Here is a 21,765-nt window from a genome sequence, read left to right on the forward strand (position 1 = left end):
TTTCGGGGCTCCGCGGTGGAGCCGCCAGGGCGCCCTACCTGTCGAGCAGCGGGGTGTGAATGTGCAGGTGTTTCACGGCCACCTGAACGCGCCAGTCTGCGTGGCGGGCAGAAGACACGGTGCCGGACGCGCCGCGGCTCAGGTAGCGCAAGTCGGCGAGCTTGTGGTACGGGAGGGTGAGCAGGGCGCTGCAGATGGCCTCCTCGTTCATGGTAGCGGGTGTCGCGAGCACTCAGGCAGCCGGTCGATTCCGGAAGTGCCCGCCGCTTCCCCGGCTCCACCCCCTGCGCGAGCCGCGTCGGCAGGCCCTACAGCCTGCCGGACATGAGGTCACGAGGCCGTCCATTCTCCGCGCAGCCCACGCCAAGCCGCTGCTTATCCGGAGCCGGAGCGGACTCTTCTCTTCTAGAGACTGGTCAACTCTGCGGCGGCGGGGCGCACAGGGGAGAAGCTTCCTCTCTCCGACCTGGCCCTCCCAGGTGCTGCCTGCCACCGGAGCCCGCCTGTCGGAGCTCCACCATCCCCAGACTTCTCAGGCGACGTCAGCGGCGGATGCCGAGGCGGGGATGAGGGCCACTGGCCCGCGATCCTCCCAGCAAGGCTCCGGCCTCGGCCTGAGGCCCGAGATCTCTGCCTTGTGGCGCCCAGATGACGTGTGCCACACCGGCGGGGCTCGGGCGGGGGCTTGGGAGTGGGGAAGTGAGCCAGGGGCGCTCAATTTGTCTTCTCTCCACCCAACCCAGTAGGTTGGAAAGGTTTTCTTTTGGGGAAATTTCCTCTTCGCAGCTCCACAGCCAGTCAGCGAACCCTCCCACCCAGGAGGAATCGCCTCTGGTCCCATCGGCGCGTCTTCCGGGAGTCACCAAACACCAGACAGAGGTAGTGGGGTGGGTGTGGCAGCTGCCATTTCCTGACTCCAAGCCTGCGCGGAAAGCCCTTTGAGGACGTGCAGTGGTGACTTACTAGGGCTCCGCACTCCTCAGCCCGGTGAGTCAGGTAGGGGTGTAGATTCACTTGCTTATCTGGGCTCCAATCTAACCTCACTTCCAACTACTTTAGTCGTGTGGGGGTGGCTGATAAGCCCTGTCAGAGTTTAATCCTGTCTAAACGTTCAGATGTTTAGTTCCTGTTGGGTGCTTCTCTACTAGGGACCTATTTTTCTGACTTTTTTTTTCTCTCCTGACGTCCATAATTACAGACACAGATTGAAAAGTAACCTTGAGAGAGTGCTTCCCTTGATTCCAGGTAAGCCTGCAAACATTACTTTCTTATAGATCTGGGAAGAATGCGGTGTTTAATGCCAATCAAAAAAGACTGCAAAGATCTTTTTACCTTAAACAAACACTTTTCTACACCAGAAATGATTATTTTGCAAAGTGTGGTGCAAATATTATACACAATACCAAGTCCATGCTAGGCATTTAATGAATTCTAAAGCAAAAGTAATAGGGAATGCCTGACTTCAATCAGGGATTTCTGCCTACAGAAAATCAGTGCTTCCTGTATTTTTGTATTGCCTGAAATGAGAGTAGCAGTGTTACATTTTACAATAAATGGAAGCTGTAATGAAAGAATGTTTTAAAATTTGATAATTTAAAATAAAATACTTAGCTTTAAAGATATGGTCTGATAATCTGTGGTTCATTCCTTAATAAGCTTTTTGCTACAAAAAGTGCTCAGAAAACTTTTCCCATTCATTCATTCATGCAGTCAGTTTACAAACTAAGAATTCTAGAGAAAGAGAACAAAAATTAAGAAGGGAGGAAATGATCAAAATAATAATTCAAGAATTTCTTCCAGGACCAAAAGACAAAGATGTTCATAGTTAAAGGACCCACCAGCTACCCACAGTGAATGAAGAAGGACCTATGTTAAAGCACACCATTAAAAAGATCAGAACACGAAGAATAAAGAGAGGATTTTAAAAGTTTTTAGAGGGAAGAAGCAGGAATAAACGGATGGGAATTAGAATGGCATTGGGTTTCTCAACAATAACTTTTATGCTAAAACACTACAGTGAAATTTCAAGTTTTGTAAGACAATAACTTCCAACCTAGAATCCTGTAGTCAAACTATCCATCAAGTGTAAGAGTAGAATAAAAACATTTTCACATATACAAGGATGAAAACATTTATTTTCCATCCATCCATCCACCTTTTTTTTTTTTTTTTTTTTTAAGGGAAAGTTACTAGAGGATGTGCTCCAACAAAACATGAGAGCAAGACAAGAAAGAGAAAGACATGGGATCCAGAAAAAAGGACCAGGAGAATGTGAAGGGAAATGCCAGGGTGAAAGATATGTGGCAGAATTAGAGAGCAATCATTTTCACCGGAGAAGGAAGATGGCAGACTCCAAGAAGAAAGACTGGTTAGTGTAATTGAATTTATTTAGATTACTAGTTTTGAGTATTTGGGTAGTTACATTGATAGATGTTTGATAGATCTAATGAAATACGTGATAAAATTCGAGAGAGAACTTAAAAAATGTAAGCAAGTAAAAAACAGAAGCAATTATTAATTCCATGAAAACTAAAAATTAGACAAGAATGGAAACAGCGTTTCTCCAACTGTTGTGTGGTGAAAATTCTAAGACTTTTTAGAGCTTCTGAAATACTCGTGTATTATAAACCTCGAAGGAGAGAACATGCAGCATAGAGCACTCTGAAATTTATGTATATTTTTAATCACATTACTTTAAAATTTTTAAAAATTAGTATTCACATGGTTCAAAATTTAAAAGTGTAACAGACAGATAATTCAATAGAAAATTAGGCAAAACACCTAGATACTTCACACAAGGGTATATCTAAATAGCAAATAGTACATGAATGTGAAAAGGTGCTCGACATCATCAGTCATTAGAGAACTACAAGTTAAAACCACAGTGCAATATCACTACACAAATACAAGAATAACTAAAATTAAAAGGACAGAATATAGCAAGTGTGGGTGAGGTTTTGTAACAATTGGAGCTCTTGTACATTGCTGGTGGGAGTGTCAATTGGTACAATCAATTTTGCAAACTGTATGGCAGTACTATTAAAATTGCCGTTATGAGGATCCTCAGCAATTCCTTGCCTAGGTATATGGACATGCATATGCATATACTAGAAAGTTCATAGTAGTGCTATTTATAATAGCTTCAAACTGGAAATTACCCAAATATCCATACATAGTAGAATGGGTAAATGATTTGTGGCCCATTTACACAGTGGAATACTAAACAGCAATAATAATCAGCAGTGTACAATATGATGAATTGCACACATACAATACTGGATGGAAAAGCCAGACACAGAAGAGTATACATTTTATGAGTCAATTCCTGTTAAGTACAAAAGTAAGCAAAACTAGCCTATGCTTTTAGAAATCAGGATAATGTCTGCTCTTGTAGAGTGGTCATAGTGAGTAGAAGGGACAGGATGAGGCCTCTGGGGTGATAGAAATGTTCTGTTTCTTGATCTAGGACCTAGACTCTTGGTGCCAGTTACATGGGTATGTTCAGTTATGAAAATTCTTTGAGGTTACACAATGTGCACTTTTCTGTGTATATATATGTTATACTTCAATAAAAGGTTAATAGGTTTAAATACAAAATAAATAATATATGTGGGTGTATATTATGTCTCTTACTTTTATTTAATTAGTATTACAGTATATACCTGTTCACCTTGCTTGTCTTTCACTTAGTAATCTATTTCGGATATCTTTCCATACAAATGCACATAAAGCTTTCTCATCTTTTTTTTTTTTAATGATGGATATGCCATAATTTACCCCTCATTGGTGGACACTTAGCTTGTTTCCACATATTTACTATTACAAATTATGCTGCAATAAGTAATCATATATGTCATTTCATACATGTGCAAGTGTATCCATATATATGCCCTAGAAGCTGAACTGCTGGACAAAAGAGTTATGTTCGTTTGTAATTTTGGTTTGTATTGTTGAATTGACCTTCACTGAGGTTGTTCCAGTTTTCTTTTTCTGCAGACAAATGAGAGTGCTGTTTCTCCACACACCTTCTTGCATTTCTTTTCGAGATAGATAGTATAATGTTGATCTGCTGATTCCTGTATTTCAGTGCTTTTAAAGTCATTTAAATGCTAAGATTCTTTTTATTGCAGACCTTCTAAATATCTGGCTTCAATTTGCTTATCACAACATCAAACCTTTAGCTTTCATGATAGTTTCACCATTATAGAGCTAAAAATATGTATTCTTAGTGATATGTACATTGTTTAATTAATGCCCATAATGAATGGCTAATGACAGAAAACCTAAATAATACTAATGCTAAACTACATCAACTAAATGAGAAACAAAAAACATGAGAATAATTATGCAAATTAGGCTAAAAAACAAGCCTCACACCTATATGTTGAATTCATCTATTCAAAATTCTGTAGAATCATATTAAGTCATATTTTCCATTTACTGAGAATAAAGGTTATTTATATCTGCATGTGCTATTTTAGGGACACGGTAGCTTGAAATGGCATGCTTGAAATCTCTCATAGTCTGTTTTTTTGTTTTGCTTGTTTTTTTAACTTCAGTGCCTTTTATTCCTGTAAGTTCTTTATATTTATTTATTTTTCTAATTTTTTTAAAAATTAATTTTTATTGGAGTATAGTTGCTTTACAATGTTGTGTTAATTTCTGCTGTACAGCAAAGTGAATCAGCTATATGTATACATATAATGTCCATGGACAGAGGAATGGATAAAGAAGGTGTGGTATATATATGCAATGGAATATTATTCAGCCATAAAAAGGAATGAAATTGGGTCATTTGTAGAGACGTGGATGGAGCCAGAGACTATCATAAAGAGTGAAGTAAGTCGGAAAGAGAAAAACAAATATCATATACTAACGTTTATATGTGGAATCTAGAAAAATGGTATAGATGATCTTATTTGCAAAGCAGAAATAGAGACACAGACGTAGAGAACAAACGTATGAACACCAAGGCAGGAAGTGGGGAGGTGGGTGAGATGAATTGCGAGATTGGGATTGACAGATATACACTATTGCTACTATGTATAAACTACGTAACTAATGAGAACCTACTGTATATAGCTCAAGGAACTCTACTCAATGCTCTGTAGTGACCTAAATGGGAAGGAAATCCAAAAAAAGAGGGGATATATCTCATAGTCTTTAAAATTAGAAACAAGACAGAAAAGTTGAAAAATAAACCCCTTAAAAAAGTACAAATGCAAGAATTAAAAACATCTCATATTCTAATTTTTTCTATTTTTTGGTCTAAAAGCATCTGGTAACCATTGGGGGAAAATGGGTGAAGGATATGTGGGACCACTCTGTATTATTTTTACAACTTCCTGTGAGTCTATTATTATCTCCAAATAAAAAGTTTTAAAAAGTTGTACCTGGGTGTATTACAACAAAGAGCCACAAGAATTATAAAAAGGTATGTAAAGGAGAAGTAAGGCTTCCTGATTCTTCAGATCTCCAGTTCACCTCCCCTAAGACAGCAAATAAACTTAACAAATATTATGTGCCATAATGCTAGGTGCTGGAAATACAGGGATAACAAAAGACACATGGTCTCTGTCCTTAAAATGCTTTTAGTGTTCTAAGGGAGATAGAACCTAAGCATACAATTACAGTAGAGTGTGATAAATGTTCTGGTAGGGAAGTCCAGGGCACACTCAGAAATTAGGAGAAAGAAGCCTGCATGGTAATTTAATGAAGAGAGGTAAGGCAAACTGCCCAAAGTCATAGAGTTTTTAAACTACAGAGACATGATTCCTGCACAAATCTATTTGAATTAAAGCTCATATTCTTTCTGGGAACTGCTTGCTGTGTCACTAGGGTATTACATTTTCAGTTTCACTTTATATGATGTCTCAGGAGAGGAATTTAGTAGCAAGAGGGAATTTCCCAGCTACAAAAAGACAGTGATGGACAAAAATTTATTATTAATGGACATTTCATGGGAAATTCCATTTTCTTTTGACATTTTAATTGGCAGGTTTCCAAGAGTGTGGAAAGGTATGTTACCAGTAGCTCAGTCTGCATTTAAAAATTTTAGCTCCTGAATTAAGCAGGATATTTTGCTTTTTCAAATGTCTTCAGAACTCAAAATCATTTTCTCCAGCTGTCACTCCTAGCTTGTAAGCAAAATATACTAAGATATATTTTTTAGGCAATACACACACACACACACACACACACACACATACACACACAGACAAAGCCACACTTTTTTTTTTTTTTTTTTCTGCTTTAGGCAGTGGCTATATGAAAGAGATTATAAGTTCAGCACCCTTTTTAGTATCCTTTTTTGGGCAAGTATAGACCAAGTTGTAGAAGAAGGCAGAGCTTTTCTTATTGTAGTAGCCAATATAGTGTAGGTCAGGAGTCCCCAACCCCCGGGCCGCAGACTGGTACCGGTGTGCAGCCTGTTAGGAACTAGGCCGCACAGCAGGAGGTGAGCGGCTGGCAAGCGAGCGGAGCTTCATCTGCTGCTCCCCATCGCTCCCCATCGCTCGCCATCCCCCCACCCAGTCCGGGGAAAAATTGTGTTTCACAAAACCGGTCCCTGGTGCCAAAAAGGTTGGGGACCACTGGTCTAGGTCATAACAGCGCCGGCTGGTGCAATTTGGAATCGGAAACATGACTGAAGCAGGGGTCCAATGTCAGCAGCTGAACAGGTTGCCAGAGAGAACTCTAAGGTTTATTGGGAACTAAGGAACACTCAGGAAGCTTCTTTGACTTAATTTTTATAATTGTAAAAAGGAATAGAAATGTCTGCCCTGCCAGGGAAACCTTGTTGCACAACTCCTGCCAAGGACACTGTTCACACTGGGGAGGTGCCATTCACGTGGAATACGTTATGAATGGGCCCCCTAGAGTTGTGCGATGTGGAGACCCTATAGCCTACCTGTCTCCCAGGATTGTTCTGAGAGACTCAAGTTTTACAATGAATATAAAAGAACTTTATAAGTTATAAACCTGTCAATCTATGTAAATAATAATAATAATAGTTATTTTCCTGGCCAGCTCTGCCCTTCAAGCAAAACATTCTTATCTAGTTTAAGAAAGAGAAAAGCAGCCCTTATTAGCTGGGAGCTGGCCTGGCACTCCCAATGAATCTGTGGCATTCTCCTGTTCAATATAAACACTTTCATAGAACATCAACGTCAGACAGGACTATTTTGTCACTGTAGTGGAGCAAGAAAAAATAAGACCACTTCATTATCATGTTTGAACAGACAGAGGTAAAAACATTGTTCAAACCACAAAAATGAGCAAACATTGCCCTTTCCTGGCTAATAATAAGTGCCTGCTTCTTCTTTACCAATTATAGCTTTATCTCAATTTCATTATTCTCACTGTCTAGATATAAATTATTGAGATACCTGATCAGAGAATCACTCCTGCTTCCAGACAGCATCCAATGCAGGGAAGATACCCGTTTCCTTGAATGCTCCTCAGAATCACCTACAAGAAGTCCAAATCCTATGATAAATTATTTCTAACATCCTCTTACTGAGATGTCCTGATTCTTCATGGTACACATAACTCCTGCTTGCAATGAGTCAGTAAACCCAGATTTATAGAACTGCAGATGTGTTCCTGGTGGTCTTTGGATAGAGGACATTGGCAGATTCATAGAGCAGTTATTATGAATGCTCTATGGAGCCCTCACTGTCTGCATTTCAGTTAAAGAACTGGCTCCTCTAACTTCTCTAGGGACTTAGCTATGGTGTAGGTTCTTTTTCATAGCCCAGAACTCCTGAGGAAGAGATTCTGGTTGGCCATAATATCCCCCTTCAAGTCCTTTGTGGATTATGGGGATATGGACATGAGGTACTGAATTTCTAAAACAGCAACAACAACAACAATATCGACAACAGCAATAATAACTAAGACTTATAGGTTAAGAATCCGCCTGCGAATGCAGGGGGCACGGGTTCAAGCCCTGGTGCGGGAAGATCCCATATGCTGTGGAGCAACTAAGCTCGTGCACTACAACTACTGAGCCAGCTCTCTAGAGCCTGCAAGCCACAACTACTGAGCCCACGGGCCACAACTACTGCAGCCCACGTGCCTAGAGCCTGTGCTCCACAGCAAAGAGAAACCACCGCAATGAGAAGCCCACACACCACAACAAAGAGTAGTGCCTGCTCGCCGCAACTAGAGAAAGACCGCGCACAGCAACGAAGACACAATGCAGCCAATAAATAAATAAATTTATTAATTTTTTAAAAAAACAACCTAACACTTATATAATGCTTGCTACGTGTCAGGGACTCTTCTAAGCAATTTCCATAGAGTCACTCACTTAGGACACCAACACTGTGCAATAGATGCTCTTATGACTCTAACTTCGCAGATGTAGAAACTGAGGCACAGAGATGTTAATTACTTGTGTAAGGTCCCACAGCTATTCAGAGGCATAGCCAGCAATTGAACAAAGGAAATTATGTTGCTGTATTCTGAATCAGTTCAGCTGTTCTCATGAAGTAATAGAGTACTGAGAGATGGAGTGTGAATGATTTGGCACCACTCAACACACTTTTATATGAAGAGTTATTTTATACGTGAGCAAGGATATCTTTTAAAGGAGTTCAGTCTAGCAATCTTAAAGTGTTGATGTGTCTCTTTAATAATAGTGTCTGTTAGGAATCATTTAAACTTTATGGAAGTAACGCCATTGGCTATAATTTGCTTTTTCTTTTACATATGAACATTTTAATTCGGCATTTATTGACTGTCTATGATGAGAATGGCTCTTTGGTATGTAGTATGGGACAAAAGCTCTACATTGCTATCTACAGAATAAATAAGCTCTACACTGCTGTCTACAAAAGTGATGACTAAAGTCTTTATATACATCATGATGATTTAAGTCTTTATATACATCATTTTTATCGTTTAGAAATCTTCCTTATTATAATAACAACTTGGAATTGGAATATAATTGGCATTAACTGATCTGATGCTAGCAGAAAAATATGGGGCTTCGGCACCCAATAGAGTTAAAAGTCTCCTTCTTCATTAATCTATGTGCATGACCTCTTTGGTATTTTGTAATCTCAGTGAGTCTCATTTCCTTCAACTATTAAATAGTGAAAATAATACTTTTCTTAAGGGTGTTAGGAGAATTAAATAGGATAATGTGCATAAGATTATACCCAATAAGTATTAGTTTTCTTTCTCAAAGTAAAATATTTGGGCCTTGCCAATTTTAGTCTAAGTGAGAATTATCAACTTTATGATTGTCAAGGCTGGGTTATGAATAGTGAAAAATGACTTAAAAACTGTGTAGCCATGCTGTTGTTTCAAATGTGATCTCTATGCAGACATGGACCGTATCTGTTTTGTTCAACAGTGCCTAGGACAATGAAAGTGATAATAATACACCTACTATCACCTTAGACTGTGGAAGGATGTTATGGTCAGTAGAAGACTGCAATTCTTGGGTGAAAAGCATGCAGAATTCTCTAGTGTGCTCATTTCAAGTTTTTGTGTTTTCACAGTTACACGTTCATGTTTAAAAATCATTATAGTTCACAAAGGTAAATAGTAATAATAATATTATGACATCTATTATGACAAAAGTACAGGATTTTAAAAAATCTTTGCAGCCAATATTCTGATAACTCTCTGAGTCTAAACTGTATCTCTAAACTCTTAGACTGTAGTCTAAGTAGAAGTAATATATTCTTTCACCTATTTAGAAAATTAAAGTATTATTAAAGAAACCACGTACAACTGAATATGTTGGATGGAAGATATTTGATTTCAAGCATAATTAGGTATTAACTTAAGTTTATTCCTTTTAGTAGATTTAGTGAAAACTTAGTCATCTGATTGAATGAATATATCAATCTTCTTTAAAAACTTATTATGAAATAGATGAAAGAAGTATTAAAATTGAAATACTAACTTCTCACACATAAAAATGTTTTACATTCTACCAAATACAATATCATTAAGACAAGCTTGTGTTGTAATTATTATCTCTATTGAGATATGATGGGGCTAATAAATGATATTATAAAGACAGGAAGATTCCAAAAAGAAAGGGAAGAAAAAAGATAAGCTACTATGTTACCAAACCTACAAGTCAGGTAAGATACTTCTCTTCCCCTAGGAAGGAGTACTGGCCTGATGAAGGAAGGGGAGTGGATGGTACAGCGAGAGGCTGGGTACGTTATTCCAGTGAAAGAACTCCTCCTGGAAGAAAATACGTGGAATGAGGGGATGGTGGTAAGTGTTCTCCCCAACAATTCCCATTTTAAAGATGGGGAAACTAAGTCTAAGAGTAGATTGACTAGCTTCAAGTATTACAAGTAAAAGGTGATAGAACTGGGAGTAAACCAGATGGTTTATTTCAGGTTTATCAGAGGGCCCTTATTAATGAGGTACACGATATAGTATCCTAGAATCACAGTAAAACCAGGACCTATACATGTAAAAGTTAGAGCCGAATATCATAAATTTGCAGCTTTCTTTATATTTGCTTTGTGATGAGGTAATGAACTTATTAGAATAAAAGCATTGTATATATTTTTATTTAGTGAGTACTCAAATGGTGCATACATCTGAATTAAATGCCTGAAATATCTCAGTTATTAAGAAGCTATCATTGGAAACGTAGCAGAGTGTACATATGTTTATGCACGCAAATATTTAACAGAAACACAGTAAAGAGGTTCAATTATATTCATGCTGAAGTATGGAAGTTACCAGAGAGTTAGTGAACGAGGAATTTAATCACTATTATTTTGTAGAGTGTAAATGATTGAGAAAAACTTACAGAAAGAGGTGATCTGAAGGTCAGTTCAAAGGAGAGAATCATTTTTCGTTGTTTCCAGAGAGTTTTTGGTACATTTTAGAGAGGGCTACAAAATCCAAGAATGAGAACCATGTCCCACCAGGACAACTGGTGGGTCTGCATGTTGCAAAGAAGCAATAGCATGGTGAATGAAGTCTGTACCTCACTACACTCTGGGCAATAAAATGTTTTAAGAGTCAGGTTCCATAATATGAGTTTGTAACATCTTACCTATAATTTGTGGGTAGATGGGCAAAGGCTTGGCCTTAATCACACATATAAAAACACGTTAACAAGATCATGTTTGGTTTTAACCCCAGTCTCTATTTTCGTACCTGCATTGCTTATCCTTACTGAAACTTGCTTTCCTCATCCGTAAGGGAAGTACTTTATGAACTGTGACATACTAATTAATTTTAGTTTTGAATCATGGCTCTTCTTTAAGGTTTTCTTTGTTCTAGTTTAGTGTCATTTGAGGGTGAGCACTGCACAAGGCACATATAGAAAAACACAGGGTATTTCCTGCCTTCCAGGAGTTTCAAGAAAAGAGAGAACAGTTTTTAGAGGCTTAGCACTTATTCCACTCTTGCATGTTTCCCTACTAACACGGTTTCTAAAATTACTCATCTGTGTGGAGCTCAATAAATATTTCTCCAGTAACTAACATAAGACAGGCAGATCAAATAATTAGATGTAACACTTTCATTCATACAATATAGCGTGTTATCTTACAGATGAAAATTGGCAACATGTTCAAAGAGTAACCAAGCTGGCTTTTAGGATCTAGCTGTGTCAGTCAGTTTTGGTTTATTATCTCTCTCCTCTGCCTGCTGTATCTTGTATTTATTTATGTCATCTTCATGTATAACTTCTAAACTATAAGAGCTAGCCACTATGGCTTTGAATGTAATGAAGTCACAGTATGATGAAGGAATTGTTTTCTAATGCAACTCTCCCTAAACCTCAAAACATTAGAATAATTCTGTAGTCGTCCATTTGTCTCAGTTACTGCTCAGAGCGCTAATGCAGCAGGTTGTGTGCCTGGGCAGTATGGGGTACTTGCTTTCACTGCTGAGCTTTCTAACACTACAAATAAAACATAGATTATTCAGAAAGTACAAAGGTTCAACATCTTCCCACAAAATCGTTGATGAAGTTATTTCATTAATTAGCTCTTAAAAACAAAACAACTGATAACAACAGGATACCTATTGATTTATGAGGTAAACAATTTCCTTTGAAAAGATAAATATTGATGCCAATACACTGGTGATGAAGTGGAGCCTAGGGGATGAGGGGCTCCTCATGTGGGGATGAGGCCAGCTAGCAGGCATTGTCTGAGTCAGGACCTTGAGCTGGGTCAGGAGGTATAGACCTTATAACTCTCTTATTGATCATTGATCCTGGGGGTGAATGGCAACATCCTGTGAGATTTCTGAGTCAGTTCTGAAGTAGGTTCTCGTTCGAGTTGGGCAAACATGTAAGAGCAGTATATAATTGCTTGGGCACCAGCCCAACCTGGAGTTGATGCTTAGGATGAGGTAGGTAGACAGAGACTAAAGGATCAATTTTTTAAACCAATGAGAAAATTGCTGAAGTTGCTCTACTCAGGGCAGGCGTTGCGGGGTGCAGAGTACAACTGAGGAGTGGTTTATCCTTAATTCTTAAGTGTGCTAAAAGTAGAGGTGTAGTTTTATTATATGGTATTTTGGGTCAGTAATGATAGTCGTACATACATGTCTGCTTCTATATGTTACTTATACATTATATATATTACATATGTGTATCTATATATGACATTAGTTCATACATGTACATTGTATAAAATTTAGAAGAATCAAAAGGGGTATAGTGAAAAGTTAGTCTCTACCCCTTTCTATGCCTCCCAGCCACCAATTTCCCTCCTGGAAGGTGAATTACAATTGCCAGTCTCTCACTTCCTCCTTTCAATGCTCTTTGTTCTAGCCGATTAATCTCCCCAAGCCCAAGGGCTCCTGCTCAGAAATTTTCCAGCTTCTGCATTTTCCTGTCTGGTTAAATTTAACCTTATTTACCTATCTTTCAAAGCCTCAATGTTTTATTTATTCTTCTTTAATTTCTTTTGTCCAGTTCTCCTAACAAGCTCCCTATGTCTCATTCCTACATGTACTTGTTCTCACTTCTCATTCATGATCTTCTCTCTTCTCTAGTCTATGTGAAATTTGTGCTTCTTTGAGACTGAAGTCAGACCCTATTTCTTCTGACTGCTCCACCCATCCCCATTGATTTCCTTCTTCTCTGAACTCCTAGGCATCTACAAAGTGGGTTATGCTTCAGTATCCCAAAATGATGCCAAAATATGTTAAATAAAATATTAAGTTGCATTATTTGGCTGGAACTATATAAATCCAAAGAGGCAAAGAGGTTAGCTCAAAGCTATCAGCTGTTACAATTATCTTTGATTAATGAAAAAAGTTAACATACAGAATTTTTCAAAATATGGTTCTTGCGGGGAAAGAGAAAAAGGAGTACTTGCTGGGGAGAAGTTGCAAACCACTAACTGTACACACATCTAGTACCTAATTATGTAGTCAAGTGGTTGAGAGCATGAACTTTGAAGTCAGGCACACCTAGGTTTGACACTCTCTGATCTTTTGGAGCCTTGGTTTCTCAACAAGGAAATGAGTTAGCAGGTAAAGCACTCAGCACAATGCCTATTGTATGGTAAATGTTCAATAAATGTTATGTGTTATTGTTGTTGTTGTTAAATCTTATTTGCTATTTTGTAAGGTTTGTCTCCTGTGTTGGGCAGAATAGTTGACCCTCTTCCCCCTCCAAATGTCCACATCCTAATCACCAGAGCCTCTGAATGTTACCTTACATGGCAAAAGGGACTCTGCCGATGTGACTAAATCAAAGATATTAAAATAGGGAACTTATTCTGGATTATCAGGTAGACCCAGTATAATCACAAGGATCCTTTATAGATGGAAGACAAAGGCAGAAGATTCAGGGAAGAAGAATCCGTGTCAGAGTTAGAGTGATTTGATGTGAGAAGGAGTCAACCTGCTGTTGCAGGCTTTGAAGATGGAAGAAGAGCCAAGGAATACTGGCATCTAAAAAGAAGCTGGAAAACATAAAGGGATTGTCTCCCAGAGCCAGCAGAAAGGCTTTTAGCCCAGTAAGATCTGGTTCAGATTTGTGAGCCCTAGAATTGTAAGATAATAAGTGTGTGTTGTTTTAAGCCACTAAGGTAGTGGTAATTACTAAAGCATCAATAGGAAATGAGTGCACCTCCCCAGCTGAAGACCAATTTCGTAAAGCTCATAGTGTCCAGAGTAGTGCGGGATGGGAAGATAAATGCAAAAATTGGGTCTACTGAGGGTTCCAGCAGAGAGGCATAGCAACTTGTAAATTGCCCTTTATAGTGAAGAAGAGGAAATCAGAGTTAGCTACAAGCCAGGTCTCTTTCTAAATGTGGATTTCCATTACAATATAAATTGAAAATACTGGGGAAATTCCCTATCTCACTGCCCGGGAAAGATGCCAACAGGCCATAAATTCACCTATACTCCAGTCAGGTTTTCCCCCTAAGTGTCCTTGCCTCCCTTACTTACTGCTAATTTACAAGATCAGTAATAATCACTATCACGCACTGGGTGCACAGTCTGTGTCAGGCATTGTGCTAAAGGTTTGTACACATTATCATATTTAATCCTCACAAAATTCCCATGGTGGTAAAAAGAAATGTAGTACCTTGTTTTTCAAAGTTCAGGTCATGGGTCTCAGTGGAAGTTGAAATCAGTTTGGTGAGGATTGACAAGGAATTTTAAACAATAAAATACAGTAGAAAAATACCAGTGTACTGCATAAAATGAATAAGTATATTTTCATAAAATTTGGTTTCAATTATACATATAACAAAGACTCTCAAGTTACAGGTGAGTCTTAATTGATAAAATATATATGTATTGGGTTGTGTTGTAGAACATATTTCTTTTTTTTGTTTTTTTTTTTTTCCTTGCGGTACACGGGCCTCTCACAGTTGTGGCCTCTCCCGTTGCGGAGCACAGGCTCCGGACGCGCAGGCTTAGCGGCCATGGCTCACGGGCCTAGCCGGCTCCGCGGCATGTCGGATCTTCCCGGACCAGGGCACGAACCCGTGTGCCCTGCATCGGCAGGCAGACTCTCAACCACTGCGCCACCAGGGAAGCCCTGTAGAACATATTTCTTATAGTGGGTTACATTAAAAAAATTTTAAACCCACCAGTAAAGTGGTTAAGAGTACAGGCTCTGGCAAAAAGGTTACCTTGGTTTAATCCTAGTTCTTTGTCTTACCAGCTCTGATCTTGAGTGGGTTACTTGTTCTCTCACACAGTTACTTTGTCTCCTTGGGTCTCCCCTCAAAGGGTCTTTTTGAGGATTAAATGGATGAATCTAAGTAAAGCAGTTTGAACGGTGCTTTAGTAGCAAACACTCAGTTACTGTTACTTTCCCAATGTTACCTGGTTAGCAAGTGGCAGAACTGGGCAGATTCCTGTTCTGTCTGATAAAGTTTAGTCTTGAGTTTGAAATCAAAGGTAATTTCAAGCTGACTTAGGTGTCCCGTCAAAACAAACAAAGAACAAAATAAGTCTGCCTTTAAAATAATTTACCAGCAAGTTAAAAAGATGGGAACCCTCATCTTCTCAGGAAGTTGGCCTACGTTGGCAGAGTCTTGTCTCTGAGAGAGTACAGGTTTCCTGTCTTGTTCTGCTCTGAGTTACAGGAGAAGAATATGTGGAAGGCACTAGGTTGTTTGACATATAGAACAAAGTGGTGACTCACATAAATCTTTACCGTAGGATCACCAAATAAATGTTTACATCTAAAAGGAATCAGGCAAAGGAGGAAATCATGCAAGAGTCTGGAGGGAGGCCTTCAGCTAAAAGTTTGTGAGATGACTGCTTTTGTTATTGGTTGTATTTGTCTTTTGTTTTTTTCTGCTCTGTTTCCTCCCTCTCCTCCAGCAGGCAGCTGAGGCATTTTATCAATTTCTTAAAAAATTTTCTGATGCTACCTGGTGTTACGTGCTTTGAGTGTTGGTTGAAATATATAGCCAGGCTATACTGCTTTCACAGGCTCTGAAAATTTAAGAATTTAAGAAGCTAATGAGTTTCTTAAGTTATGCGTAAGCCTTAGTTGCTGAAAATTATTCTGGGCCTTTAAACTGCTGATTTTTATATTCAGCCAAAAGCCAATTTAAAAATGAATTCCATACTACCTCCAATTTGCTTGATTGTAGAGTAATTTTATATCTAGTTAAGGTTTTGTTGGAATATGTATTTCTAGATTTTACGGTTTGGAAAGTGTGTGAATCCAGCCTCTCTACCAGGATGTGGCAGGGAGTTAGCAGTGTTTTGAACCATCAGGGAAAGGAAGTAGATATATTCAGCACCCTGCCCCATCTCAACACATTCACTTTCTCATCTTAGTAGTGGTAATCTTTCATTTGTTATTTTGGATTGAACGTTGTTTGTAGCATATGGCCCTAATGCCTTAGAGCCCTAAGTAGAAGGGACAGTAGTGCTAATAATTCTCTGTCGGAGACGTACCCCCTCTTCCCCCACTTCTTTGTTCTTGAAGGATTTGCTTTCTCTTTTATTATTTATTTATACTTTTTAAAAGAGCAGTTTGAGGTTCACAGCAAAATTGTGGGGAAGGTACAGGAATTTCCCTTATACTCACTGCCCCTGCACATGCATAGCCTCCCCTATTCTCAGCATCCCCCGACCAGAGTGGTTCATTTATTACACCTGTTTAACATACACTACCACATCATAATCAGAGTCCATAGTTTACATCTGTTTACATTACATAGTTTACATTGCAGTTCATTCTTGGTATTACACATCTCACACCAGTCAGAATGGCCATCATCAAAAAATCTAGAAACAATAAATGCTGGAGAGGGTGTGGAGAAAAGGGAACACTCTTGCACTGCTGGTGGGAATGTGAATTGGTACAGCCACTGTGGAGAACAGTATGGAGGTTCCTTAACAAACTACAAATAGAACTACCATATGACCCAGCAATCCCACTCCTGGGCATACACCCTGAGAAAACCATAATTCAAAAAGAGTCATGTACCAAAATGTTCATTGCACCTCTATTTGCAATAGCCAGGAGATGGAAACAACCTAAGTGTCCATCATCGGATGAATGGATAAAGAAGATGTGTCAAATATATACAGTGGAATATTACTCAGCCATAAAAAGAAATGAAATTGAGCTATTTGTAATGAGGTGGATGGACCTAGAGTCTGTCATACAGAGTGAAGTAAGTCAGAAAGAGAAAGACATATACTGTATGCTAACACATATATATGGAATTTAAGAAAAATCATGTCATGAAGAACCTAGGGGTAAGACAGGAATAAAGACACAGACCTACTAGAGAATGAACTTGAGGATGTGGGGAGGGGGAATGGTAAGCCATGACAAAGTGAGTGGCATGGACATATATACACTACCAAACGTAAAATAGATAGCTAGTGGGAAGCAACCACATAGCACAGGGAGATCAGCTCGGCGCTTTGTGACCACCTAGAGGTGTGGGATAGGGAGGGTGGGAGGGAGGGAGACGCAAGAGGGAAGAGATATGGGAACATATGTATATGTATAACTGATTCACTTTGGTATAAAGTAGAAACTAACACACCATTGTAAAGCAATTATACTGCAATAAAGATGTAAAAAAAAAAAAGAACACTTGAACAATTGTTTTTTTTGTTTTGGTTTTTGATATTTTAGTTTAAATTTTATTTCCTGCCCCCAAACATCCATTAAGCCCCCAGGAGAAGGAAAAGTGGATGTGACTAGAAAGAGAGAGAACTTTCTTCACAACAATGGCCATGGCAAGCTTAGGCACTTTTGGTGAAATTTCTCTGGGAAGTACTGGCAGAGGAATAAAATTCAAACTGACAGAGAGGTATTGCTTTTTTTTTTTTCTTTTACATCTATATTGCAGTATAATTGCTTTACAATGGTGTGTTAGTTTCTCCTTTATAACCAAGTGAATCAGTTATACATATACATATGTTCCCATATCTCTTCCCTCTTGCGTCTCCCTCCCTCCCACCCTCCCTATCCCACCCCTCTAGGTGGTCACAAAGCACCGAGCTGATCTCCCTGTGCTATGCGGCTGCTTCCCACTAGCTATCTATTTTACGTTTGGTAGTGTATAATATGTCCATGCCTCTCTCTCGCTTTGTCACAGCTTACCCTTCCCCCTCCCCATATCCTCAAGTTCATTCTCTAGTAGGTCTGTGTCTTTATTCCTGTCTTATTCCCAGGTTCTTCATGACATTATTTTTTCTTAAATTCCATATATATGTGTTAGCATACGGTATTTGTCTTTCTCTTTCTGACTTACTTCACTCTGTATGACAGACTCTACGTCTATGCACCTCATTATAAATAGCTGAATTTCATTTCTTTTTATGGCTGAGTAATATTCCATTGTATATATGTGCCCCATATTCTTTATCCATTCATCCGATGATGGACACTTAGGTTGTTTCCATCTCCGTGCTATTGTAAATAGAGCTGCAGTGAACATTTTGGTACATGACTCTTTTTGAATTATGGTTTTTCCAGGGTACATGCCCACTACTGGGATTGCTGGGTCATATGGTAGTTCTATTTGTCGTTTTTTAAGGAACCTCCGTACTGTTCTCCATAGTGGCTGTACCAATTCACATTCCCACCAGCAGTGCAGGAGTGTTCCCTTTTCTCCACACCGTCTCCAGCATTTATTGTTTCTAGATTTTTTGATGATGGCCTTTCTGACTGGTGTGAGATGATATCTCATTGTAGTTTTGATTTGCATTACCCTAATGATTAATGATGTTGAGCATTGTTTCATGTGTTTGTTGGCAGTCTGTATATCTTCTCTGGAGAATTGTCTATTTAGGTCTTCTGCCCATTTTTGGATTTCGTTGTTTTTTTTTTGTTATTGAGCTGCATGAGCTTCTTATAAATTTTGGACATTAATCCCTTGTCACTGGCTTCATTTGCAAATATTTTCTCCCATTCTCAGGGTTGTCTTTTGGTCTTGTTTATGGTTTCCTTTGCTGTGCGAAAGCTTTGAAGTTTCATTAGGTCTCATTTGTTTATTTTTGTTTTTATTTCCATTTGTCTAGGAGGTGGGCTAAAAAGGATCTTGCTGTGATTTATGTCATAGAGTGTCCTGCCTATGTTTTCCTCTAAGAGTTTGATAGTGTCTGGCCTTACATTTAGGTCTTTAATCCATTTTGAGCTTATTTTTGTGTATGCTGTTAGGGAGTGATCTAATCTCATACTTTGACATGTACCTGTCCAGTTTGCCCAGCACAATTTATTGAAGAGGCTGTCCTTTCTCCACTGTACATTCCTGCCTCCTTTATCAAAGATAAGGTGACCATATGTGTGTGGGTTTATCTCTGGGCTTTCTATCCTGCTCCATTGATCTATCTTTCTGTTTTTGTGCCAGTACCATACTGTCTTGATTACTGTAGCTTTGTAGTAGAGTATGAACTCAGGTAGCCTGATTCCTCCAGCTCCGTGTTTCGTTCTCAAGATAGCTTTGGCTATTTGGGGTCTTTTGTGTTTCCATACAAATTGTGAAATTTTTACTTCTAGTTCTGTGAAAAATGCCAGTGATAGTTTGATAGGGATTGCATTGAATCTGTAGATTGCTTTGGGTAGTAGAGTCATTTTCACAATGTTGATTCTTCCAATCCAAGAACATGGTATATCTCTCCATCTATTTGTATCATCTGTAATTTCTTACATCAGTGTCTTATAATTTTCTTCATATAGGTCTTTTGCCTCCTTAGGTAGGTTTATTCGTAGATATTTTGTTCTTTTTGTTGCAATGATAAATGGGAGTGTTTTCTTGATTTCACTTTCAGATTTTTCATCGTTAGTGTATAGGAATGCAAGAGATTTCTGTGCATTAATTTTGTTTCCTGCAACTCTACCGAATTCATTGATTAGTTCTAGTAGTTTTCTGGTAGCATCTTTAGGATTCTCTATGTATAGTATCATGTCATCTGCAAACAGTGACAGCTTTACTTCTTCTTTTCCGATTTGGATTCCCTTTATTTCCTTTTCTTCTCTGATTGCTGTGGCTAAAACTTCCAAAATTATGTTGAATAAGAGTGGTGGGAGTGGGCAACCTTGTCTTTTTCCTGATCTTAGTGGAAATTCTTTCAGTTTTTCACCATTGAGGATGGTGTTGGCTGTGGGTTTGTCATATATGGCCTTTATTATGTTGAGGAAAGTTCCCTCTATGCCTATTTTCTGCAGGGTTTTTATCATAAATGGGTGTTGAATTTTGTCGAAAGCTTTCTCTGCATCTATTGAGATGACCATATGGTTTTTCTCCTTCAGTCTGTTAATATGGTGTATCACATTGATTGATTTGCGTATATTGAAGAATCCTTGCATTCCTGGAATAAACCCCACTTGATCATGGTGTATGATCCTTTGAATGTGCTCTTGGATTCTGTTTGCTAGTATTTTGTTCAGGATTTTTGCATCTATGTTCATCAGTTATATTGGCCTGTAGTTTCCTTTCTTTGTGACATCCTTGTCTGGTTTTGGTATCAGGGTGATGGTGGCCTCGTAGAATGAGTTTGGGAGTGTTCCTCCCTCTGCTATATTTTGGAAGGGTTTGAGAAGGATAGCTGTTAGCTCTTCTCTAAACGTTTGATAGAATTCGCCTGTGAAGCCATCTGGTCCTGGGTTTTTGATTGTTGGAAGATTTTTAATCACAGTTTCAATTTCAGTGCTTGTGATTGTTCTGTTCATATTTTCCGTTTTTTCCTGATTCAGTCTTGGCACCTTGTGCATTTCTAAGAATTTGTCCACTTCTTCCATGTTGTCCATTTTATTGGCATAGAGTTGCTTGTAGTAATCTCTCATGATCTTTTGTATTTCTGCAGTGTCAGTTGTTACTTCTCCTTTTTCATTTCTGATTCTATTGATTTGACTCTTCTCCCTTTTTTTCTTGATGAATCTGGCTAATGGTTTATCAATTTTGTTTATCTGCTCAGAGAACCAGCTTTTAGTTTTATTGATCTTTGCTATCGTTTCCTTCATTTCTTTTTCATTTATTTCTGATCTGATCTTTATGATTTCTGTCCTTCTGCTAACTTTGGGCTTTTTTTCTTCTTCTTTCTCTAATTGCTTTAGATGCAAGTTTAGGTCGTTTATTCGAGATGTTTCCTGTTTCTTAAGGTAGGATTGTATTGCTATAAACTTCCCTCTTAGAAGCGCTTTTGCTGCATCCCATAAGTTTTGGGTCGTCGTGTCTCCATTGTCATTTGCTTCTAGGTATTTTTTGATTTCCTCTTTGACTTCTTCAGTGATCACTTCGTTATTCAGTAGTGTATTGTTTAGCCTCCACGTGATTGTAGTTTTTACAGATCTTTTCCTGTAATTGATGTCTAGTCTCATAGCGTTTTGGTCGGAAAAGGTACTTGATACAATTTCAATTTCCTTAAATTTACCAAGGCTTGATTTGTGACCCAAGATATGATCTATCCTGGAGAATGTTCCACGAGCACTTGAGAAAAATGTGTATTCTGTTGTTTTCGGATTGAATGTCCTATAAATATCAATTAAGTCCATCTTGTTTAACGTATCATTTAAAGCTTGTGTTTCCTTATTTATTTTCATTTTGGATGATCTGTCCATTGGTGAAAGTGGGGTGTTAAAGTCCCCTACTATGAATGTGTTACTGTCGATTTCTCCTTTTATGGCTATTAGTATTTGCCTCGTGTATTGAGGTGCTCCTATGTTGGGTGCATAAATATTTACAATTGTTATATCTTCTTCTTGGATCGATCCCTTGATCATTATGTAGTGTCCTTTGTCTCTTCTAATAGTCTTTATTTTAAAGTCTATTTTGACTGATATGAGAATTGCTACTCCAGCTTTCTTTTGGT

General features: G+C 38.6%; 1 protein-coding gene across 1 annotated transcript in view; it reads left to right on the forward strand.

Moving 5' to 3' along the window:
* The first annotated feature begins 875 nt into the window (after positions 1 to 875).
* LOC149746999 (DPEP2 neighbor protein-like) overlaps positions 876 to 21,765 on the forward strand; it is a 32,480-nt gene continuing 11,590 nt past the window's right edge. Inside the window, exons 1-4 of the mRNA XM_089898963.1 lie at positions 876 to 987; positions 1,199 to 1,245; positions 2,181 to 9,551; positions 10,130 to 10,245. The gene's annotated coding sequence lies outside the window, so the exon portion shown is untranslated. The remainder of the gene's footprint in view (positions 988 to 1,198; positions 1,246 to 2,180; positions 9,552 to 10,129; positions 10,246 to 21,765) is intronic.

This window comes from Delphinapterus leucas, chromosome 17 (assembly GCF_059928025.1).
Source record: "Delphinapterus leucas isolate spDelLeu-1000000601 "Yukka" chromosome 17, BTC_Dleu_Yukka2, whole genome shotgun sequence".
NCBI lineage: Eukaryota > Metazoa > Chordata > Mammalia > Artiodactyla > Monodontidae > Delphinapterus > Delphinapterus leucas.